General features: G+C 47.1%; 1 long non-coding RNA gene across 2 annotated transcripts; it reads left to right on the top strand.

The window, feature by feature from the left end:
- Positions 1-4,645: 4,645 nt before the first annotated feature.
- On the top strand, positions 4,646-16,577 carry LOC108391435 (uncharacterized). Of its 2 annotated transcripts, none has more exons than XR_001851760.3 (4): positions 4,646-4,770; positions 5,201-5,265; positions 13,672-13,809; positions 14,405-16,577. It is a non-coding gene; the product is annotated as an uncharacterized lncRNA (long non-coding RNA). The 2 variants fall into 2 exon arrangements; XR_001851757.3 differs by having other exon boundaries at positions 14,326-16,577.
- The last annotated feature ends 3,305 nt before the right edge of the window (positions 16,578-19,882 follow it).

Raw genomic sequence — 19,882 nt, 5'->3', positions numbered from 1 at the left:
GCGAGGAAGCTGAGGCTTAGAGATGGCAGGTGACCTGTCAAGGACACAGACGATAGCTTGAACACTGAGAATTTGTGCGCAGTTCTGTATGGCTCCTGAATCCCCCGAACTCCCACACTACACCAGTATACAGCAGTCAGGCCAGCCCATGTTGGAGCCTCTCTGGCCTTCACAAAAAGAACCTCTCTCCGGCAAGATGTGCTTCACATGAAGCCTGTGGACTGGTGGCTTCTTGTCCCACCACCCCACCGCACCCCACCTAGCCGCAGCTGAGCACTGCTCCCTTCTTGCTTTAAAAGAAAAAAAGAGTTTCTTTTGGTCATTTATTTAACTATAGAAAATTAGAAAACTCCTTAAACGCACAGGCAGGAAGAAATCCTCTATAATTACAAAACCTTGAGATAATCTTTTGAAACAGTTTGATGTATTTCCTTCACCCCCAACATGTCTTTCAGAGGCCCATTGATCCCAGCCTCCCTACCAGCTCCTGACTCACGAGCTCTGTAGTGTTCACGGGCAGGCCCACCAAGGAGCTACTGAGAGAAGGTCCAGGAAAGTCTGACCTAGTACCCACTCTGTCCTAGAAGCTTCTCCCTTTACTCTCACAGGTGAGGACTCTCTCCTCAAAGTGGTCCCTACAACACTGTGTCCTGCTGTCTCCCAGCCTCAACTGATAGTTGGAATTTTGGAGCCAACTTCTGGAGAAATTTGGAGAATTAATACACTAACAATAATATACCCTTTCCTCTCTGAACTCCTTATCCTGAACATAAATGCTGATTTAGTTCAAATCTGAGCCTGGCTGTTTCGGAAACCAGGAACAGCACCTAGGCTAACATGGGGTATATAGTTAGAGCCCTACTGATTATCTGGGTCATAAATCACCCAACCCCTATCCTCTAGACTGCCCAATAGAAAAATAATATGAGCTGCCTGTTTCTATTTTGCAGTTTTCTGGTAGCCACATAAAAATGTAAAAAAACAAGTGACATTAATTTTAATAGCATTTTATTTAATCCAAGATATTAAATATATTATTATAGTCAATATTGAAGTATCATTAAGGAGTCATTTTACATTCTTTTTCTGTGCTAGGTCTTTGATGTGTGGTATGTATCTTACCCTTATAGCATATCTCAATTTGCAGCAGCCACATTCAAGTGCTTTAGTAGCCAGAAATGGCCAGTGGCTGGCCATTTTGGACAGCATGGTTTCAAACCAATTTTAGCTCCATTTGACAACCGGCAGCAGCCTCTGTGACCATCTCCCTGTTCTCAGATCACTTCCCAGCTAGTCTTAAAGGCTCCAAGGATGGGAAAACCAGAGAAAGGGCCTTTTGGCACACTGTATGGGCCCCGCCCTCCAGCATACTGGTTGGCAAGAAGCCAAAGCCGATGAGTCTCTGCAGATCTGGTGATGGCAGTTTCAGCATCATCTCTATATCTGAGCCCAGGTCTCCCTCAGAGGAGCAGGAGAAGCAGCCCCCACTCCCTTCTCCAAACACTTTCAGTGGCTTCTTTCTGCACATACTATAAAGTTCAAACTCCACAGGCTGCCACCTGGCACTGACTTGCCTAACCTCCAGCCTTCTATCTCGCAACTCCCTTGCAGGATATTCAGGAAAGCCAAGCCAAAGCAGGCACCCCACACACATGCCTGGCATTTTCCTGCCTCCGTCTTTGCATGTGCCATTGTCCCCAGCTAGAACGACCTCTCCTGTGAAATTTCCACCCAGCTCTGAAGGCCCAGTGCTTCATCTCTTCCCTGGAGCCTGCTTTAATGACTCTTGCATGAAGGGTCGTGGTCCTTCTCTGACATCTATAGCACATTTGTCAGCAATAACTGGGTCTGGTAGTGTATTTCAGGACATGCCTTATCTACTTTTTACTTTAGGTCATAAACATCTGAAGGGCAAGGGTCAGAGTCTTAGATAGTAATAATATTAAATGATAGTTAATGTCTACTGAACACTAATTATGTTCTAGGCTCTGTGCTAAGCACTTGACACCCCACCCCGCCCAGATCAGCTTCCACCTAGCAGCAGCTGAGCACTTATGACTGCTCCTTTCTTGCTTACCACAGGTCACGCCTTTCTTTTAGGGCCTCACAGCCCATTTACATGAAGAACACTACGCAGCCTCAAAGAAAGATCTTTTTTTAAGAAGTTATCCTGGGGTCCCTTCAAATGCAGTTATTTGTGGTCTACTGAGAGGATTCAAATTCCAGACTACTCATATGCAATCAGTTACCTGGAAGGAATAATTCTGATTGAGGGAGAATAGATCTCTCCTTTCACCATTTTCTCTCTTTATTTTGCCCCTTCTCTTATAATTGCCATAATAGGAGACTGAAGGTTTGGAGGGTTTTAAAATTTGTTAAAGGAAAAAGCTTTTCATATCCAATGAAATTATTATGCACCATTTTATTGCACCCTGTGAACAGAATGACCCCATCTGTTTCCCCTGCAGACTTGGCTGCCAGAGGGCTCAGTGCTGAGTTTGGAGCATCAGTTACAATAACTAATTCATTCCAGGTGTGTCTGGTGCCCCTAATAGGTGTCCACCCCAGTGTTTGTTTTTTGTTTTGTGTCTGTTGTATCCCGAATTTAAATATCATAATCCTCACAACATCCTTGGGAAGTTATTCCTGTTTTATATGTGAGAAAACAGGCAAAGAGAGCTGGTAGCCAGGCACATGGCCGAGTGCGGCCTCAAACCCAAGTGGTGTGAATGCAGAGCCTGACCACTTGGCACTCAGCCCCCCTTAGAGCTCTACTGCCTCCCTTGCTGTTCGTGCTCCTTCTCTAGCACAGTACTGTGAACTTGGTAGCTCAAAAATACACAATTAATTTCATGTCAGCTACTTGGGGTTTTCCCCAGAGCATCTAACAGAGTATTAGGCACATAGTATCAATTTAATTAGAGATTTAAAAATTAATGCCCTGCCGCTGCATGGCCACCACAAGATTGGACATTCCTTGTACAGCTGTAGTGCGGCTGGTTCTTCTGTGTCCTGCCCGCTCCTCAGCACCTGAGGACTGTGTCATCAAATGCTGCTTTATAACTAGATACCAGCCCTCTTCTCAGTCTTGGTGTGCACCTTGTGCAACGGAAGACATGGATCCAGATGGTGGGGAACAAAGGACACCCCCACGGGACACAGTGAATTGCTCCCCTCATTTCTGTCTCTGTCATCTGCTGATTTGAGGCTCTTATCATTAAGAGGCAATTTAATCCCCCCTCTTGGGGGTATTAAAAGTCACATACTCACTCCCTAGGGAGCTCAGGTAATAAGAAAGAGCAAAGTTTTGGATTACTCCTTGATAAGAGTCTTGTTTAAACAAGATTGTATATAAAAGCTGGTCTGATCCCCACACCCTTCTCCCTTCTGCTCCCTCTCTTGCTCAGAAGATTGCAGGATTGTGCCATCCACTCGGGGACCGGGGCTCTGATGGACCTACTGCAAGGAGCACACAGACCTGTTTCCCAGCCCTTTGGGTTTGGGCCCCTCCCCCAGGCCTCCCCTCCCCTCCTGGGAATTGCCACCAGGGCTCCCCTGGGGGCTGATTGCTCAGACCTGTTTCTGGGCACTTCCCATTGGCACTCACTCATTTACATTTTGAAACTGGAGCAAAGTTCAACACCGGTTGGCTTCCTCACCCTTTGAATTTCCCATGCCCGGTTAGAAAAATGGAGACAATAGCAGCCTGGGAAAACTGCCCTCTTGAATTAGTTCAACCTTACGGCATTTTGGCAACAGGTTTCTCTGTGGTGAATCTTCTGGCTCAGTGATGGTGGAAACACCCAGGGATGTAAATAGCAATGAGAAAAGGCGCTGCTATTAGGGTTTGTGGTAGCAGTTGGTTCTCCCCCAGCCCAGCCTGCCAAAGTGCCAGTTCAATATTTTTTGGTTTTGTTTAAACTTCAGATAAAAATATTAACACCATGGGTTGAGGCCCTGTTGCCCTGCTTTTGAGCTAAGAGTGCCTTCCTTCTCTTCCACTGGTATCCTGGCTTCTCTGTTTCAGCACTGCCCACCCCTGTCCCCCTGCTGAAAACCCGTCCTTTAGCTGCAAAGCGGAGGTGACAGCACTGCAGCCTGGAGCGGGAGGGTTGAAGGAGGGAGCAAAGCCCCACCCCACTGGCACCATACCTGCCTGCAACAGGCCTCCAGTATGTCAGTGCCACACTGAGGACAGGTAGTTGCAGGCCACTGGGGGTGCATGCAGTGGTCGGGGGAGCAGGCAGTGGGGACACGTCCCCTCTACAGATTCCTGGCAGGCTGTCCCCCACCTGCTGGGCAGGGCCCAGGGAGCTCCAGGTGATGCAGCCAGCTCTCCACAGATTCCTATGTGCAGGATTCCTGGCAGGGCCCACAGCCCTTCAGCACAGAACTTGTTGTACATTCCACAGCAACTGAAAGGGCTTTTGTCCCCACACAGGAAGAACAGATGACAAAGGCAATTGTGTGTCTCCTCAAAGAGCAGCCCAGCAGGCTTGAAAAGAGAAACTTCTTTCCCCAAGAGGCCAGTTTTGCCTGAGCGGTCACAGTTACAAATATGGTCACACAGCCACACAACTCAGGAAGCAATGTGGTGTTTGAGCTCCCATGTGTGTGGCAGGGTGCTTCTCACACATGCACACAACCCCAGACTGCTCCTGCCCAGGCCGGCAGGGCTGAGTCACAGGGGCCACGGATTCGAGGGACCTCGGAAGGCATGCAGGCAACCCCCTCCAGGAGCTTCTGGCTTTATAATTCCTTTTTTTCCAGGTGAGGCCACAAGAGCCCAGAGCATCCTGTGACTTACCACTGGTCACAACTTTCTTTTAGGGCCTCACAGCCCATTTACATGAAAAACATTATGCACCTCAAAGAAAGATCTTTTTTAAAGAAGTTTATCCTGGGGTCCCTTCAAATGCAGTTATTTGTGGTCTACTAAGAGGATTCAAACTCCAGACTACTCATATGCAATCAGTTACCTGGAAGGAATAATTCTGATTAAGGGAAAATGGATCTCTCCTTTCACCATTTTCTCTCTCTTTATTTTGCCCCTTCTCTTATAATTGCCATAATAAGAGACTGAAGGTTTGGAGGGTTTTAAAATTTGTTAAAGGAAAAAGCTTTTCGTATCCAATGAAATTATTATGCACCATTTTATTGCACCCTGTGAACAGAATGACCCCATCTGTTTCCCCTGCAGACTTGGCTGCCAGAGAGCTCAGTGTTGAGTTTGGAGCATCAGTTACAATAACTAATTCATTCCAGGTATGTCTGGTGCCCCTAATAGGTGTCCACCCCAGTGTTTGTTTTCTTGTTTTGTGTCTGTTGTATCCTGAGTTTAAACATCATAAGCAACCTTTGTGCTATGCAAAAAACTTTTATCAGCCTGGGGAAGCTGGGAAATTTAAATATTTTTTGCTGCACTGGACTAATCTCTTCTATCTTGAGCAAGTCATCCCCTCTCTCTAAGCCTCCTCATTTTCAAAACATGAGGGTCGACCTGTCCCTGTCTCCCAAGCTTGCCTGTTACAACAGGGTTTAGGCCATAAATGGGGCTCTTGTTAATTGTACAGTTCCCAGACCCCTTCCCTGGATGGGGGTAGGGAGGCTGGAATCTGTGTCTTTAAAATAAGCACCCTATGGATTCTTATCTTTTGGCAAGTTTGGAAAACACTAACACCAGCTGGCTGCTAAGGTTTTGTTCTCACTATGATCTGTTCTTATATAAGTAATTCTTTAAAAAGAAGAAGCAATATGATAGTGATTTTGAAATGATGTCTTATCTTCACTGAATATCGTTTATTGTGATCCTCAGTTTTCATGTACAAACACAGGAGAGACACACTTTGCATTTCCCTTTGCAAAAAAAACCCACCCAGGTGCTTGCTCCTCATGTGGCATTTTGCTCTGGATTTTGATGAGGGTCAGGCCCTTTCCAGTCCTGCCTGTGGGCACTTTGCTAATGGGGAGGAGCTCAACAAATGCTTCCCTGGGCCCTCGCACAACCTCCTCCCTCACTGCCCTCCCTTGGGTGTTTACTGAAATGTCACTTATCAGGGAAGCCTGCCATGGGTTAATAGGGCACCTCACTCCCCATTTCCTTCCTCCCTCCCCGCTTTGTTTTTCCCCTTAGCACTCAGCACTACCTAACCTACTGAACAGTTCACTTATCTTGTTTGCCCTCCATCCCCCCGACTAGAACACCAGCTTTATAAGGGTAGAGGATTATTGTCTATTCTGTTCCCTATGATAGCCTTGGTGCCTGGGCTGGGACATAGCAGGAGCTCAATCAATATTTTTGGAATCAATGAATAAAATGCTTGTTGGATGAATGAATGAGTAGATGAACTTTCCAGAGAGGTCCAGATGTTTGACCCCAAGGAACAGCACCTTTAACCCCATGCCACGCTTTAGGCTTCCAGCAGCTATGCTCCTGGCCTCTTGCCTCCTGCACACACTGGTGACATCAAAGTTCCCTGACTGAGCCACCTCTTGGGTGGATATTACTCAGTGCTGCCCCGCTGCTATGGGATTAGTCCCTGGGCATGCAAGGCTCCACAGGCCCCTGTCTACCCTTGCTCACAGCTCACCCTTGATGCCGACCCTGACCATGTCCTCTGGCACAGCTGCCTCTTCCCTTTCCTTCTCTCCCTTGTCATTAGGACCCAAGGAGACCTTGTGCTCACCTTTGCTTCCATCTGGGAGTTGTGCAACTCCTAGCCATGCTCCTGAACTTTTCCCTAAAAACTTTCTCATTAAAAAGAGGGGAAATAACCAATGCTGGGATCCATCTCTCACTCACAGGGATGAATCAGAGTCCCAGGACACAATGGAGGTGGCAGGAAGCAGACTTTAACATGGGTACCTTACACTGGAGCCCAGGGAAACTGGTGGAGGCACTTGTGGCTCTTCTCTCATAATTTGCCTTTTTGATGTTTAAAATAAGTGAGCATTTGAGTTAGGAGAAAATAGTTACACATGGTCACTGCAGAAAGTTTAGAATAAACACATAACCAAAAAGAAAGACAGCTACTGCCCACACATAGGATGCTTAACAGTGCCAGGTATTGTTCTGAGTACCTTTGCATTTCTCACCTCACTGAGTCTCACAAGCTGTGGAGGCACAAGTGTGCTGTGTTTCCAAAGTCAGACAACATCTCTTATACCAAAGTCAAGCAGAACAAAACAAAAACACAAACAAAAAACCAAAATATTTTGTGCCCTCAATAAACCAAAAATAACAGGCTGGTTGTGGTACCCAAGTAATAAAACCTTGAATATTTTCTGTGAACCTAGACTCCTTAACAAAAACAATCCTGTCCCTGATTTTGGCTATGCTGATGTCTAACGATGCCATGACATTTATGGGAGAAGGTGGTTGTACTTCCCTCACAAATGTCTGTGCTACTGGGCTCAACATTGATGCCTGCACGCTTGGTGGCCATATTCTTTTTCTAGTTGCTGGAAAGAATAACCACAAATATGATGGCTTGAAACAACAAGAATTTATTCTTTCACAGTCTGCAGGCCAGAAGTCTAATATGAAGGTGTCAGCGGGGCTGTGCTCCCTGCACAGGCTCTAGGAAAGACTCCTTGCTGCCTCTTCCAGCTTCTGGGGTGGCTCCAGGCATTCCTGGCCTGTGGCTCATCACCCCAGTCTCCTCCTGTCTTCACATGGCCTTTTCCTCTGTCTCCCTTATCTTCTCCTTTTCTGTCTCTCAGACAGACACTTGTCATTGGATTTAGAGCCTACTGGCACAATCTCATCTTGAGATCCTTAAATTAATTACATCTGCAAAGACCTTTTTCCAAATAAGTCACAGTCCCAGGTTCTAGGACATGGCATATCTTTTGGGGGCAGGGGGTCATCATTCAACCCACTCCAGTAGTCTTGGTAATTCTTCACATTTGTTTGTTGTCTGTTTTATTAAATGCTGTTGTTATGTTTTCCCATTTGGAGAGCCATTCCTGAAATCTGACTCCCTTGCACTCTTTTGCAAGTACATATTTTTCTTTCCTTTTCTAAAGCTGCTCAGTTTTCCCTTGATGAGCTATGATTTTGCTTTGCCCCATTATTCCCCCGCTTCAGAGATGAGGAAGAACGAGGTACAGAGAGGTGGCATGACATGTGAATTACGTGAATTCACACAGGCAGTCTGCTCCAGAAGCACCTGCCCCCACTATGTAGCCATTCAAGAGATAACCGCATTAATCCTTTGACATTTAAACTTCTAGTCTTTCTCTCTTACATATGTATTTACTTTTACAGAATTAGAATCAACCTGCTTCTGTTTCTCTACATATTCTTCAGCCCCGTTTTTAGTGGCTGTGATCATCCCGATGCCCATCACTAGTGTTATTAGTCTTACATCCTTCAGGTCAGCACGCCTGCCTGCAGCCTTTCTATCTGCAACAGGCTGCTGTGTTAGGGGACAGAGATGAAAAAGCCAGGGTTTTTGTCCTCCAGGAGCTTGCCTGCTAGTGTGCAATTCTCAGCCCTGGCTGTTTACTAGAATCATCTGATGAGCTTTTAAAATGCACCCAACCATCCCACATCAGACCAACTGCCTCTGAGTCCCTGGCACAGGGACTGGGTATCAGCGTTTTTAAAACTCCTGGGTGAGGGTCAGTGTCAGGTCAAGGTTGAGATTTCAGAGGCAGGAGACTCATGCTCCCAGGAGATCTGCTAACACCTGCACCCTCTGAAGTCCATTTCCTGCCTCCTGGGCCTAGAGGCCAGCCACCTCCCAGGGTCTGCCATATCACAGACCTCTTTGGATGGCAAACTGACCCTTTAGGTTCTACACTTTACGCCTTGCTGATTTCAGCAGCAACAGCCACAGCCTCAGGGGCCTTCTGCCCCTACGCATGGCCCTGCTCTTCCAGCTCTCCTTTCTGTGTCTTATGTGGAGGAAAGGGCAAGCTATTATATAAGTGGTTCTGGAGAGACATTCCAGGTTTGGGAATCAGAAGACCTGGGTGTTAGTCCTCTCCTAGGGCCACATGACCCCGGCCCAGTCACTTGGTCTCTTCAAAAGATAGCAAAGCAACAAGCTTGTTCCTTCGATACCTATAAATCAGATGCGTCAGTTCTGAGTTTCAGGAAAATTCATAAATTTGTGAAGTGATCACAGTGAATTCTGGATGCTTTTATGTAATAAACAACTTGAACAGTTATACCTGGCCTGAAATGAACTTGCCTTAACTGACAAAAAAAACCCCACCAGACCAGTAATAAGATACCTTCACCTGAGATGAGATGAAGGGACTGCACATGGGAAAGACTGGAGGAGAGATAGGAGGCTAGAGCTGCTGAAGCAACTCATGGGGCTTCATTTGACTCCTATGAGGCTAAAGAAGTCAGGCAGCAGACCGCCCGGTGTGCACACTCCCAGCAGCACCCCAGAGGGGCCGAGAGCTGGTTTTGTAGAGCAAGCAATACAGGCTGACTTGCCCAGTCACAGCTTTGCAAAGGAGGCTGCAAAACAAAAGACGAAAACTGAATAGAATCACTACTGATGTTAGCCTTCCTGAAACAGGGGAGAGCCTGTTTGAATATTTGTGAAACTGGGCAACTTTGCTCTAAGATTCTTCCATCCCCATGCTGATTTTCTCTCCCCCATTTGTGCCCACTGAACTTTTTTACATGCCCAGTGCCCCTGCTGCCGGCTTGCCACACTTCCCCCCTTGTCGCATTCCCACTCTACCCCTCCTGCTAACTTGAGAAGCTGGTGGAAAGACTACAGACTTTGCAGTCAGACAGATCTGGATTCAATCCCAAAGGAGTGCACTTGGTCTAGGTACAAAACCATTTCAGCCTCAGCTTCCTCATTTATAAAATGGGGGTAAGGTAGCTAGCTAACGGCTCGTGGCACACGGTTGCCGTGATAATTATTTAAATTAAATAAAAATGCACACAGAATATCAGGCATAAAGTAGGTATTCAGTAAGTGCAGATTCTACCATTTTTCTCTCCAGAAAAGTTCTGCTCTTATTTAAGTCCTTGTGTAATTTGAATTGTATCTTCATTTTCCTGTGTGTCTAGCTATTAACACTTTTATTGTTAAAAATAATCTTTTTTAGTACAAAAGCAGTACATGTTAATTTGCTAAAAACCCAAAGAAGCTAAAAGAAAACATTAAAAAACCTCATAACCCCACCACCTGCAATTTACAATTATTCCCACTTGCTGAGCAATATAAGCTAGGTAGTGTGCTAAGCCTATTGTGTACCTTTTAAAGTGTAATCCTTACAACCCTACAAAATAGGTATTATCTAACAGAGGACCAAAAAAAATCTCTGAGAAGCTAGATGTGCTGCCCAAGTTCAGCAGTCAATAAAGAGCAAAGCTGGGATTTGTACCCAGGTCTCTCACCTTGGACTAGAAGACTTTATTCCTTGTTAAGGACCTTTCTGGTAGCAGAGAGGGTATTTGGGCGCTGGGAGCTCTTTCCAGGGCCCAGAAATCTCAGTCTTCAGCAACCTCCCACACAAGATTCCCCTGTCTGGTTGGCTGCCTCCAACCTCACCCACCTGCCTGCACGGCTGCTTCTGCAGTTGTTTCCTCATTGCCAGCTGCAGCAACAGTACATTTGCATGTAGCCCTGTGGGTACTACTACAGAGCCTGGACAGAACTCTCACTGGTAGGGCTGTTGACACAAGGCCAGAGGTCGTGGCCATCACTACATTGCAGGGTGACCTTGGACAAGTCCCTTAAGAGTCTCCATCTCTCATGGGAGTAATACCAATCAGTTTTTCCAATGCTTCTAAAGGAGTTCAAGTATGAAGACCTCCCAGATAGTTTAAATGCCATATAACAGTTATTTAGGTAACCGAAAGCAAGAAAGATCTGTATACAATATGTTTACCATGCTCAAAGGCCATTTGACACTTGATTCTGAGAATACACACAGGCAGACCAACCAGAATCCAATGTGCCTTAGTCATGGAGCTGCAATAGGGCTGAAAAAAATGTTTCTGATTGATTAGAAAATTTACTTGACATGCAAACCCAGAGTAGTTAGGTTGGATGGGACATTGGATGTGGGAAGTTGAACCCTGAGGGAGAAACTGAGATTGGGCTGGATTCAGGAAAGTCTGGGCTGAGAGCAGAATCCCTGCTCCTCATCTGATCTGGTGAGACCTTTCCTGAAAGAGGCTGAGCCCCAAGATCCTGGTGTGTCTGTTTTAGAGAGCGTCTGGAACCTGGGGAGGCATCCCATACGTTTTGTCTCTTTGAACCTCAGAATAAGAAAACTACAATGAGAAATACGAGGAGAGGATGGGCCAAGGTTGGATGCTCAAAACCCCGGGAGCAGGTCCCGCCAATATCTGTGACTGGGCATAGTCAGTCCAACCCACCCAGAGTGCTCAGTCAAGTCACCCATTGGTTAGCATCGTGGCTTTTTTGGTCTAATGCCTTGTGGTTTAAAGCAGCCAGCTTCTGCAGCAGGAAGAAAAAAGTACTATATTTCTTTTGGGCTTTAATGTCTCTTAAAACAATGCTGTTTTTGTTTCAAATGACAATACCCTGAAATGACCTGGTCATCCCTGCAGCTTCTCATGCGCCCAGTCAATAATTAACTGACCAACTAACAATCTTAGAGATGCCACTGAAGACCCAGTGCTGTGCTGGGCCTATGAAGACACCTGGAGTTTCATAATTCTGTCCCTGTCCTCAAGGAGTTCAGCATCCGGAAAGTGTTTGAGTCACCTTGGAGCTCACCATGGGCACAGGAAAGGAAAACAGTACAGGGAATGCCTTCCTCCGTGTCAGTTTGAGCAAAACAACACCCCTGATGACATTTGTCTGTGTCAGGAAATGTTTACACAGGGATTGGACTCATTATAACACATAAATTTGCCTTTGCAGGTTGTACATCTTTGTATATTTCCAAGGTCTTAGAATGGGAAGGCAAGGATTGTCAATGAGTACGTACTGTGGGTCAGCAGTGTGCCAGCAGCTTTACAGGTGTTATTTCAACCTTACAACCACCTGATGGGAAGTGTCATTGCTCCCTCTCAGCTGTGCGGTGATTGCAGCTCTGAGAGGCCCTGAAGGCCTGTGGCTCAGGGAATTGCACTGGGAGTACAGATTCTTAAGCTATTTGTTGCAGGGTGAGTAGGATAAGGTAGCAAGGCAGGTTCCAGCTCATGAAGGACATTGGGTGCTGGCTAAGGAGTGGGTCTTTGTCCTGGAAGCTACAGGGGCCCCTGAAGCACAGTATTCATCTGATTAAATTTGCAGGAAAGCTCTCTGGCCTCTGTGTGAGGGCTGGCGGGCATAGAGGGGGAGTGATTGCAGAATGAGACCAGAAGACAGAGCTCTGGAAAGGCAAATGTGTTGTCTCTCTCCTCCTTGCTCACCCCTTCTCCCAATAATGATCTCTGGATTCAAAAACAAGTCAGTGGCCCCTGTATTAATTTAGATAATCAAAGTTGGCTCAACTGAGCCGCCAGAATAAGAGAAGGTTGTACTGTGGGCACCAGCCCTGGTAGGTGACTGCCAGGAGGACAAACCTGGTAAGCTCTGGCATCATGACAGGGAGTGCGAGGGCAAAGCACTAGGTTTTGGATTTAGGCACACCTGAATTTGAATTCTGACTCAGCCATTCACTAGCCCTGAGACCTTGAAACATCATTTAATCTCTCTGACCCTTTTTACCTCGTCTGTAAAACAGATTTAATCGCCTGTCTCTTACATGATTGTGGAATTAGACTATTCAAAGTGCCTCTCACACTGTTGGCACTCAGTGAACGCCAGCTAGCGTCATCACTTGCACTGCCTTGCTGCCCTGTGAAGCAACAGTGTCCCTTAGTGGCTGAACAGGGAATGACAGGGGTCTCCTTCATCCTGTTGGACATCCCTATACCATTGACCCAGCCAGTTCGTGTGTCTCACAAGAGCTCAAGCCCAACCCTGGTCAGCAGACAGTTAGGTCCTAGGAGGCATGGTCAGGACTGTAGACTTGATCCTAAGGACAGTGGGAAGCCACTTGTAGTGCTTCTGCCTCCCTGTCACCTGCTGCCAGAGACAAGTCCCCACTTGCTGTCTCCTACTACCCCACACTGCCCGGAGCACCTTCATCAAGCTTGTTCTGGACTACCCTTTCTTCCCTTCTCCCAGTAGCATCCTACCAACTTGTATCTGAGATATTTTCCCCTTCCTTCAGTCTTCCCTTCTTTCCTCAGTAAAATCCTCCTAAATAAAAACTGGTATTCAAAACCATAATGCCACTTCTAAGCTGCAAGGATTTCTTGCCAGCCCTATGCACCCAGCCGTGTGCTAGGCTGGGCCTGGGAATGGAAGAGATGCTCCTTCCTTATCATTAAGGTGCTCCTCACCTTGTCCTGAATCCAGAGACTGCCTCTCAGCTAGCTGCACTGTTTATTATATTCTGAGCCCTATTGTGGAAACACCACTTAGAATGCTCCTCTCTTCCTGAACATTCAGGTCCTCACACAGGAATCAATCTGGTGGCCAGTTAGGTCATCTGGTGAATAGTTTGTGGTATACAAGGAAAGAGCACTAGGCCTGGAGTCTAAACACGCGGCCTTGCCATTTTTTAAACTGTGTGTCCTTAAACAAATGCCTTAACTTCTCCAGGCTTTGGTATCTTCATTAATAAACTAGGGGTTAACAAACTTTTCTCTCTCTGCCTACCTTGCAGAGGGTTTATGAAGATAAAATGAGACACGGCAGTGTTCCCCAGATGAGGGTCCAGAGACAGGTGCCACTCATGAGGACATATTAACCAGCTTGCAGTGAGATGAGGAAAGTGAGGACATGGAGGGAGGCACTCACAGAGGTAGGTTTCTTAAACTTCAAGGATGGGCCTTTACCCTGAAAGTGTGTCCTTTGCATTGAAATTACATTTAGGTTATCAAGTGATGTAAGAAAAAATTTTTGAATATTTTTACATGACAAAGAGGTAACTTCCCTATTGGCGAGGAACTTCCTGGTCTCTGAAACCCCAGATACTCCTGAATAAGTGAACCAGAACACCCTCTGCAAACCACAGGGGCTTCTCCTGCTGCTTTCCTTCACTGCCCTCCTCCTGGGCTCCTGGCCACCGCCTGTGTCCTTGGGCTTGGGCTCGTTATCCTGGCAGCAAAAGCACAGATTCTGGAATCAGACTGTTAGGGCTTAAGATGCCACTTTCTAGCTGTGTATGATCTTGGACATGTTGTTTATGTTCTCTTGTGCCTGAGTTTCTGTATCTACAACATAGTGAAGATTAAGTGTAAGGCATGTGAAATAGTTGTGTGGCACATATGGGCACTCAGTGAATGTAAGTCCTGATTATATTGTGCTTTCCTTGCAGGCCCTGCTCACCAGGTCACAGCTGTCTGTGCCAAGTCTTAAGCCACTATGCTCATTGCTCTTCTTTCTCCATCTTCAAGGCCTTTCCAGACCTGCCTTTATGGACCATGAAGCTACTGACTTCTCCTGATGTGGATAAAGTGAAGGTTCCTATGGCCAGGATTCTAACCTGGCCCTGGGTGGCTCTCTGCACATGTGTGGGCAATACTTTTGTTATTGACTATATATAAAGAGCTCTGCCCAGTGCTCTGCGTGACACGGTGTCACGGCTGCAGGAGAGCAGAGGTGAGACTGGAGTGGTGGCAGCATTGAGGACAGGACTGAGACAGCTGTGCAGGTAGAGAGGCCCAGGGAGAGACTGGCTTGCTGCATGCAGACTTGCTCTGAGTGGATGGGATTCTAGTGATTGACCTACCACCATGGGAATAATGTTGGGTATAAACTCTTTCACCCCAAGAACATTCTGTTGTCATTCTTTGGTCTCACTGAATCCACAGTGAACTTGCCCAGGGCTGAAACCCATTGGCAAGACACCTGGAAATTCTTGGAAGGGAATCCCTAATAAGCAGACAGAAGAAGAGGGGTTTAGCTGTGCTTTTCTTTTTCATCTAAAAATCTTCCATTGACTTGTAAATGAGGAATTGCTTCTAGGTTCTCAGCAATCATTTGCCACAGCTAAAGCCAGGAAGCCAACATGGAAGCTGAGAACTTGGGAGAAGTGCCTGTTAGGCAGAGACCAGGTTTTATTTGTTTGTTTAAGGGAAACTCTCTACTTCAGTATTCCTTCTACAGGACATAGACTTAAAATCCCTTCCACTAGTATCAGATATTCATGCTCTTGGTCGTTTGCTAAGACAATGTTACAGCATTTGTCTCTTTTGTGATTGTAAGTGCAGAGAGCTGAGATGTGCACGTGCCTCAGCTTCCATTTCAATCAGAGAGAACTCACAGCTGGCGCCTGGGTTGGAGCCAGCCCATCCAGGTTTTAGCATAAGAAGATGCATAGTTCTGGACTTCTTGAGGACACTGAAAATGCCAGCTCATTCTCAACTCCATGCCCCTGGGAGTCTGCAACTAACACCATCTGTAGATATGGGCAGAGGTAAGAGCTTTTGCTCTGCTTTTAGTTTCTGGTTTCTGCATAATTGGAAGTTGGAAATTTGCAAGCAAAGGAGTTTCCATACTTCTTTATATTTTGGATGATATAAATAATGGACACAGGAGGTTTTTTTGGTTAGTTTGTGGATAAAATGAGAGTTCCTGTGGCCAGGATTCTCACCTGGTCCTGGCTGAGTAGCTCACTGCACACCTGTGGGCAATACACAGCTGTTGACTCTATATAAAGAGCTCTGCCCAGTGCTCTGGGCGCGACATGGCTGCAAGGCTGCAGGAAAGCAGAGCAGAGTCCGGAGTGGTGGCAGCACTGAGGACAGAGGCCCAGAGGACAGCTGTGCAGGACGACTGTGCAGAGAGGCCCAGAGGCAGAGACCGGCTTGCTCCATGCAGACTCATTCTGAGTGAATGGGATTTTAGTGACTGACCTGCCACCTAGAAATAAAGTTGAGTATAACCCTTTCATCCCAAGAACATTTTGCTCTCAATTTCTTTGGTCATATTGAATCCATGGTGAACTTGCCTGGGGCTGAAACCCATTGGCAAGACAGTTTCTTTACTGTTTTCATCTCTAAAACCTGTAAAAAGCATGCAGACAATTTTGCCTTACAGAGATGCTTTAATCCAGATCTGGCTCCTGTCATCTGTGGTTCCCCAGGTTCTACCCTCCCTTTGATGTCTGTACCCCCAGCCTGGTGGCCAGATGGCTCATGCAGGCAGACCATCAATGTTCCTAGACAAAAGAGGAATCAGGTCTAGCCCAGCATTACAAGCAGACTCCCCAGAGTCGCCTTGACACAGCTAAGGCCACAGATGCTCCCATGAAAGCAGAGACAGTGCTCGCCAGACTGGAAGGAGCTGACTGGGGACTCCAGGAGCTGGGTGTGGGGTCCCCTTCACCCAACAGATGTGGGCTATGTGAAGAAGGGGTAGATGCAGAGCCAGGGGAGGCCACCAACAATGTCCACTACATAGCTATAGAAGCTTAAGAAACTGGTTAAAAGTAATGCTGTCTGTGGGGAAGTTGGGGTTCCTATGGCCAGGATCCTCACTGAACTTAAACCACCTGATGATGTAACTGGCCTGGTGCTGGGCTGCCGCTTCCACACCTGTAGGCAATAAGCTATTATTGCACTATATAGAGAACTCGGCCCAGTGCTCTGGGCGGAGGCAGATAGTGCTCGACCTACCGCCGGAGAACAAGCCAGGTAATAAACCCTTTCACCCCAAAGAACGTTTTGCTGTCAATTTCTTTGGTCACACTGAATCCATAGCAAACTTGCCCGGGGCTGAAACCCATTGGCAAGACATTATCCCTCAAAAAATGAACACGTACAAATGCCGCACAATTGCACCTACAAATTTGGAGGGTTTTGGACTCCTGAAGTCTATCTCTGGGTGTCAAGCACCCTGTACTCTACTATTTTATTTAATTCAGCAGCTGCTACATGCTGCTATGGAAGAGCTCACACCTTTATCCCCAGTCCTACTCAGAGCCCTACCCTAGTCCCCTCTCTTTATCTGAATTCCCCTGGCTGTGGTGGTCCATATCCCCTCCACCTGGTGCCACTTTCCCTCTCCACCTTAGCTCCCCATCCCTCACTCCCAAGAGCCACTGGCCCTCATGGTTTCCTGCAGGAAGCCTGGGTACCTGGAGCTCTTCCCATCTGGAATGTTCTTCCTGCAGTCTCCTCAACCAAGTGCTGACCTTAGAGCTGAGCCCACCTGCAGGTGCACATAGAGCCCGGCCCCCTCGGAAGTATGTAACTCCTTCCTTCGTGGCTCATGCCCAATACTGTGCTCTGGTTGCCAACTGGCTTCCCGAATAGAAGGATCATCCGTGAGTGATCACCAATGATCAGCAACAGAGAACAGGCCTCCTTGCTCCCAGTTCCTTCTCAGTTCCAACGGAAGATTGGCACGCAGTTATTAAGGAGGAAGCAAATGAACTGCATTTTGCATTTGCATGGCTCCATCCTTCTCAGTTTGTCCACATTTTCTCACTCTATTTCCCTGCCGTCTGTGCCATGACCTGCACAGGGAGGGGGCATGCGACTCTGGCCACCCCAGTACAGGCCCTAAATAGCTGCGCTAATGGGACCTGGAGCATGAAAGTGCAGTGTAGTTATACTAACTACACATCTTTATTTACTATCCAGGAATTCAGATATGTAGCAAATTGAATTAATTGTTAGACAGAACTTGATGCTTGTCCCCCAAGTTACTACCTACCTATTCTCTCTGATCCTGACAGCGGAAGCAGCCTTCAAGATCCACAGACCACACAGCAGGGCTTCAGCTGAAATAAAAAAACCTGTTGAAGTGTTCTTTGTTTAACTCAGCACACCTTGTCTGAGCATCTCTTATGTGCCAGAAATCATTCTAGATAGTAAGTGTGTGTCCATGAACAGACAGGCGAAATCCCACCCTCATGGAATGTCCCTTCCACGGGGAAGGCAGACAATGACTGAATGGTGACAGTACTTTAGAGGAAAATAAAGTTGGGGGATGGGATAGAGAGGAAGGGAGTCAACAGGGACGTCAGAGAGTGGTTCACTGATGACATTTGAAAATGAACTGAAAGAGGAGGGATCAAGCCCTGCAGATAGCGGGGGGAAGATGCTTTCCAGGCAGGGGGAGAGACCATGTAAACAAGGCCCTGTGGTGAGGCAGGTCCAGGGTGATACAGGAGCAGTGGAGAAGGCTGAGTGGCTGGAGTAAAGTACTTGGTGCCCAAGCCTGGGCTCAGCTGTCAGAGCAAGTCAAGAGAATGGAACAAGATAGTCCTTGGCCTCAAAGAGGAAATGGGCCTCAAAAGCCCAAGTAGAAAATGCTAAAATCATAACACCTGGAAAAGATGGAGTCCCAGTCCATTCTGTTCAAATTCAGAAGAGAAACCTCAGGGTGCTGGAGCAGGGAGAGAGGACTTCAAGGAGAAAGGGGAGACCGACTGGAGTGGCAGTGGACAGCTACGGAGGGAGTGTAGACATGCAACATGCTGTGGGGCATTCTGATTAGTTATCAGCCATGTTCTCTGTGACCTTGGCAGCTTGGAAGAATAGCAGCTTGGGGTTTTTGGAGACAAATCAACAGAGGTTCATAATATACAGGTATTTCCTCCCAAAAGGAGAAATTCCATATCAAGGCTCTGTCTTTCCTCATCACAAAGGTCCTATTGCTGTACAGTATGAAGCCTTCTAGACATAAGCACTAAAGCCGTGACTGGGGAGTTGCAGTAGGCAGGACAGACCAGCCAGCAGAGGAGGCTGGACTGCCCAGAGCAGCCTCTACAGCGGGACTCAGGAGCTGCCCTCCCTCCACAACCTCCAAGGCCTCTCTATGCCTCAAATCTGTCCTGCTTAGCCTTTGTCTCATGTTCTAAGGTGAATAGCCCTATGGGAATCCTTTTTTGAGTCCATCACACATTTATGCCTTGTTTTCCTTTTTGTTGTTTTATTCATTACCTCATTTATTCAATTCATTCAGCAAATCTCTAACTCATTCATTATTCTAACAGTGATGGCTACCTGCGTGTCTACCAGCCTACCGCCCCTAGAGAAGTAGATCTGTACTCAACAAAAACCTGATAAATCATCCTTAATAAGAGCCCAGTAACGAAAGAAGCCATTTAGAAAGAACCACAAGAGGTTCTCTCCCCGCCACTACAGCCAGGGCCGGCTCCCTAATCTAAGAGTTCCAGTGCAAAATGAAAATACAGGGTCCCTTGTTACAAAAGCAAAAAGTGCCATGAAAGGCACTAAAATGGGAAGCTTTTTCCTTTCCTCCATGGTTGCTCTCTCACATTTTCTTACTTGCCGCTTACCGTTATGCTCACTTGAGCACAGGGATATGTGCGGATGAGCTCACACCCTTGCAAGCCCCCCAACTACATATGCACACAGCCCTTCTGCTCTGGGATTCCTCCTCCAGCAGCTACCAGACTGACATGGATGCTCCAGAAGGAACCCACGGCGGAGGGCAGAGTCATCACGGATTAAACCTCTGTGCCGGGACCTGCTCAGTCCTGGACCAGGGGTGGATGAGAGGCACCCCCCACCCACCGCGGCTGCCAGCCAAATGCCCTGAGGCACTGCCATCCCAGGCTGCTCCATGTTTTCCCTAAGATGCTGCAGGGCACATGTGCTCCCCAACAATTCTCCTGTTACCCATGCCCAGACCGCTGCCAGAGGTGAGAGGGCTGGGGCAAGGGCAGGGAGGGAGAAGCCAGGCGGGGTCAGGAGAGCCAGGGAGCAGGGAACAGACAGACCACCAAGAACCTATCTCAAGGAGGTGGGAGTTGGGGAGAGGAACACCGGGCTTGAGCTGAGCCCTCAGCTCCAGTGTACGCTTCATTGTCCCATCAGACTTCACATACAAAATAGAAATTCAAAGGCAACATTATTAAGAATGGTGAAATTATTCATGAAACTATCTTGTTTAATAAT

Source organism: Manis javanica, chromosome 1 (assembly GCF_040802235.1).
Source record: "Manis javanica isolate MJ-LG chromosome 1, MJ_LKY, whole genome shotgun sequence".
Lineage (NCBI taxonomy): Eukaryota > Metazoa > Chordata > Mammalia > Pholidota > Manidae > Manis > Manis javanica.
Note: the sequence above shows the minus strand (reverse complement) of the source record. Positions and strands in the feature narration are given on the sequence as shown.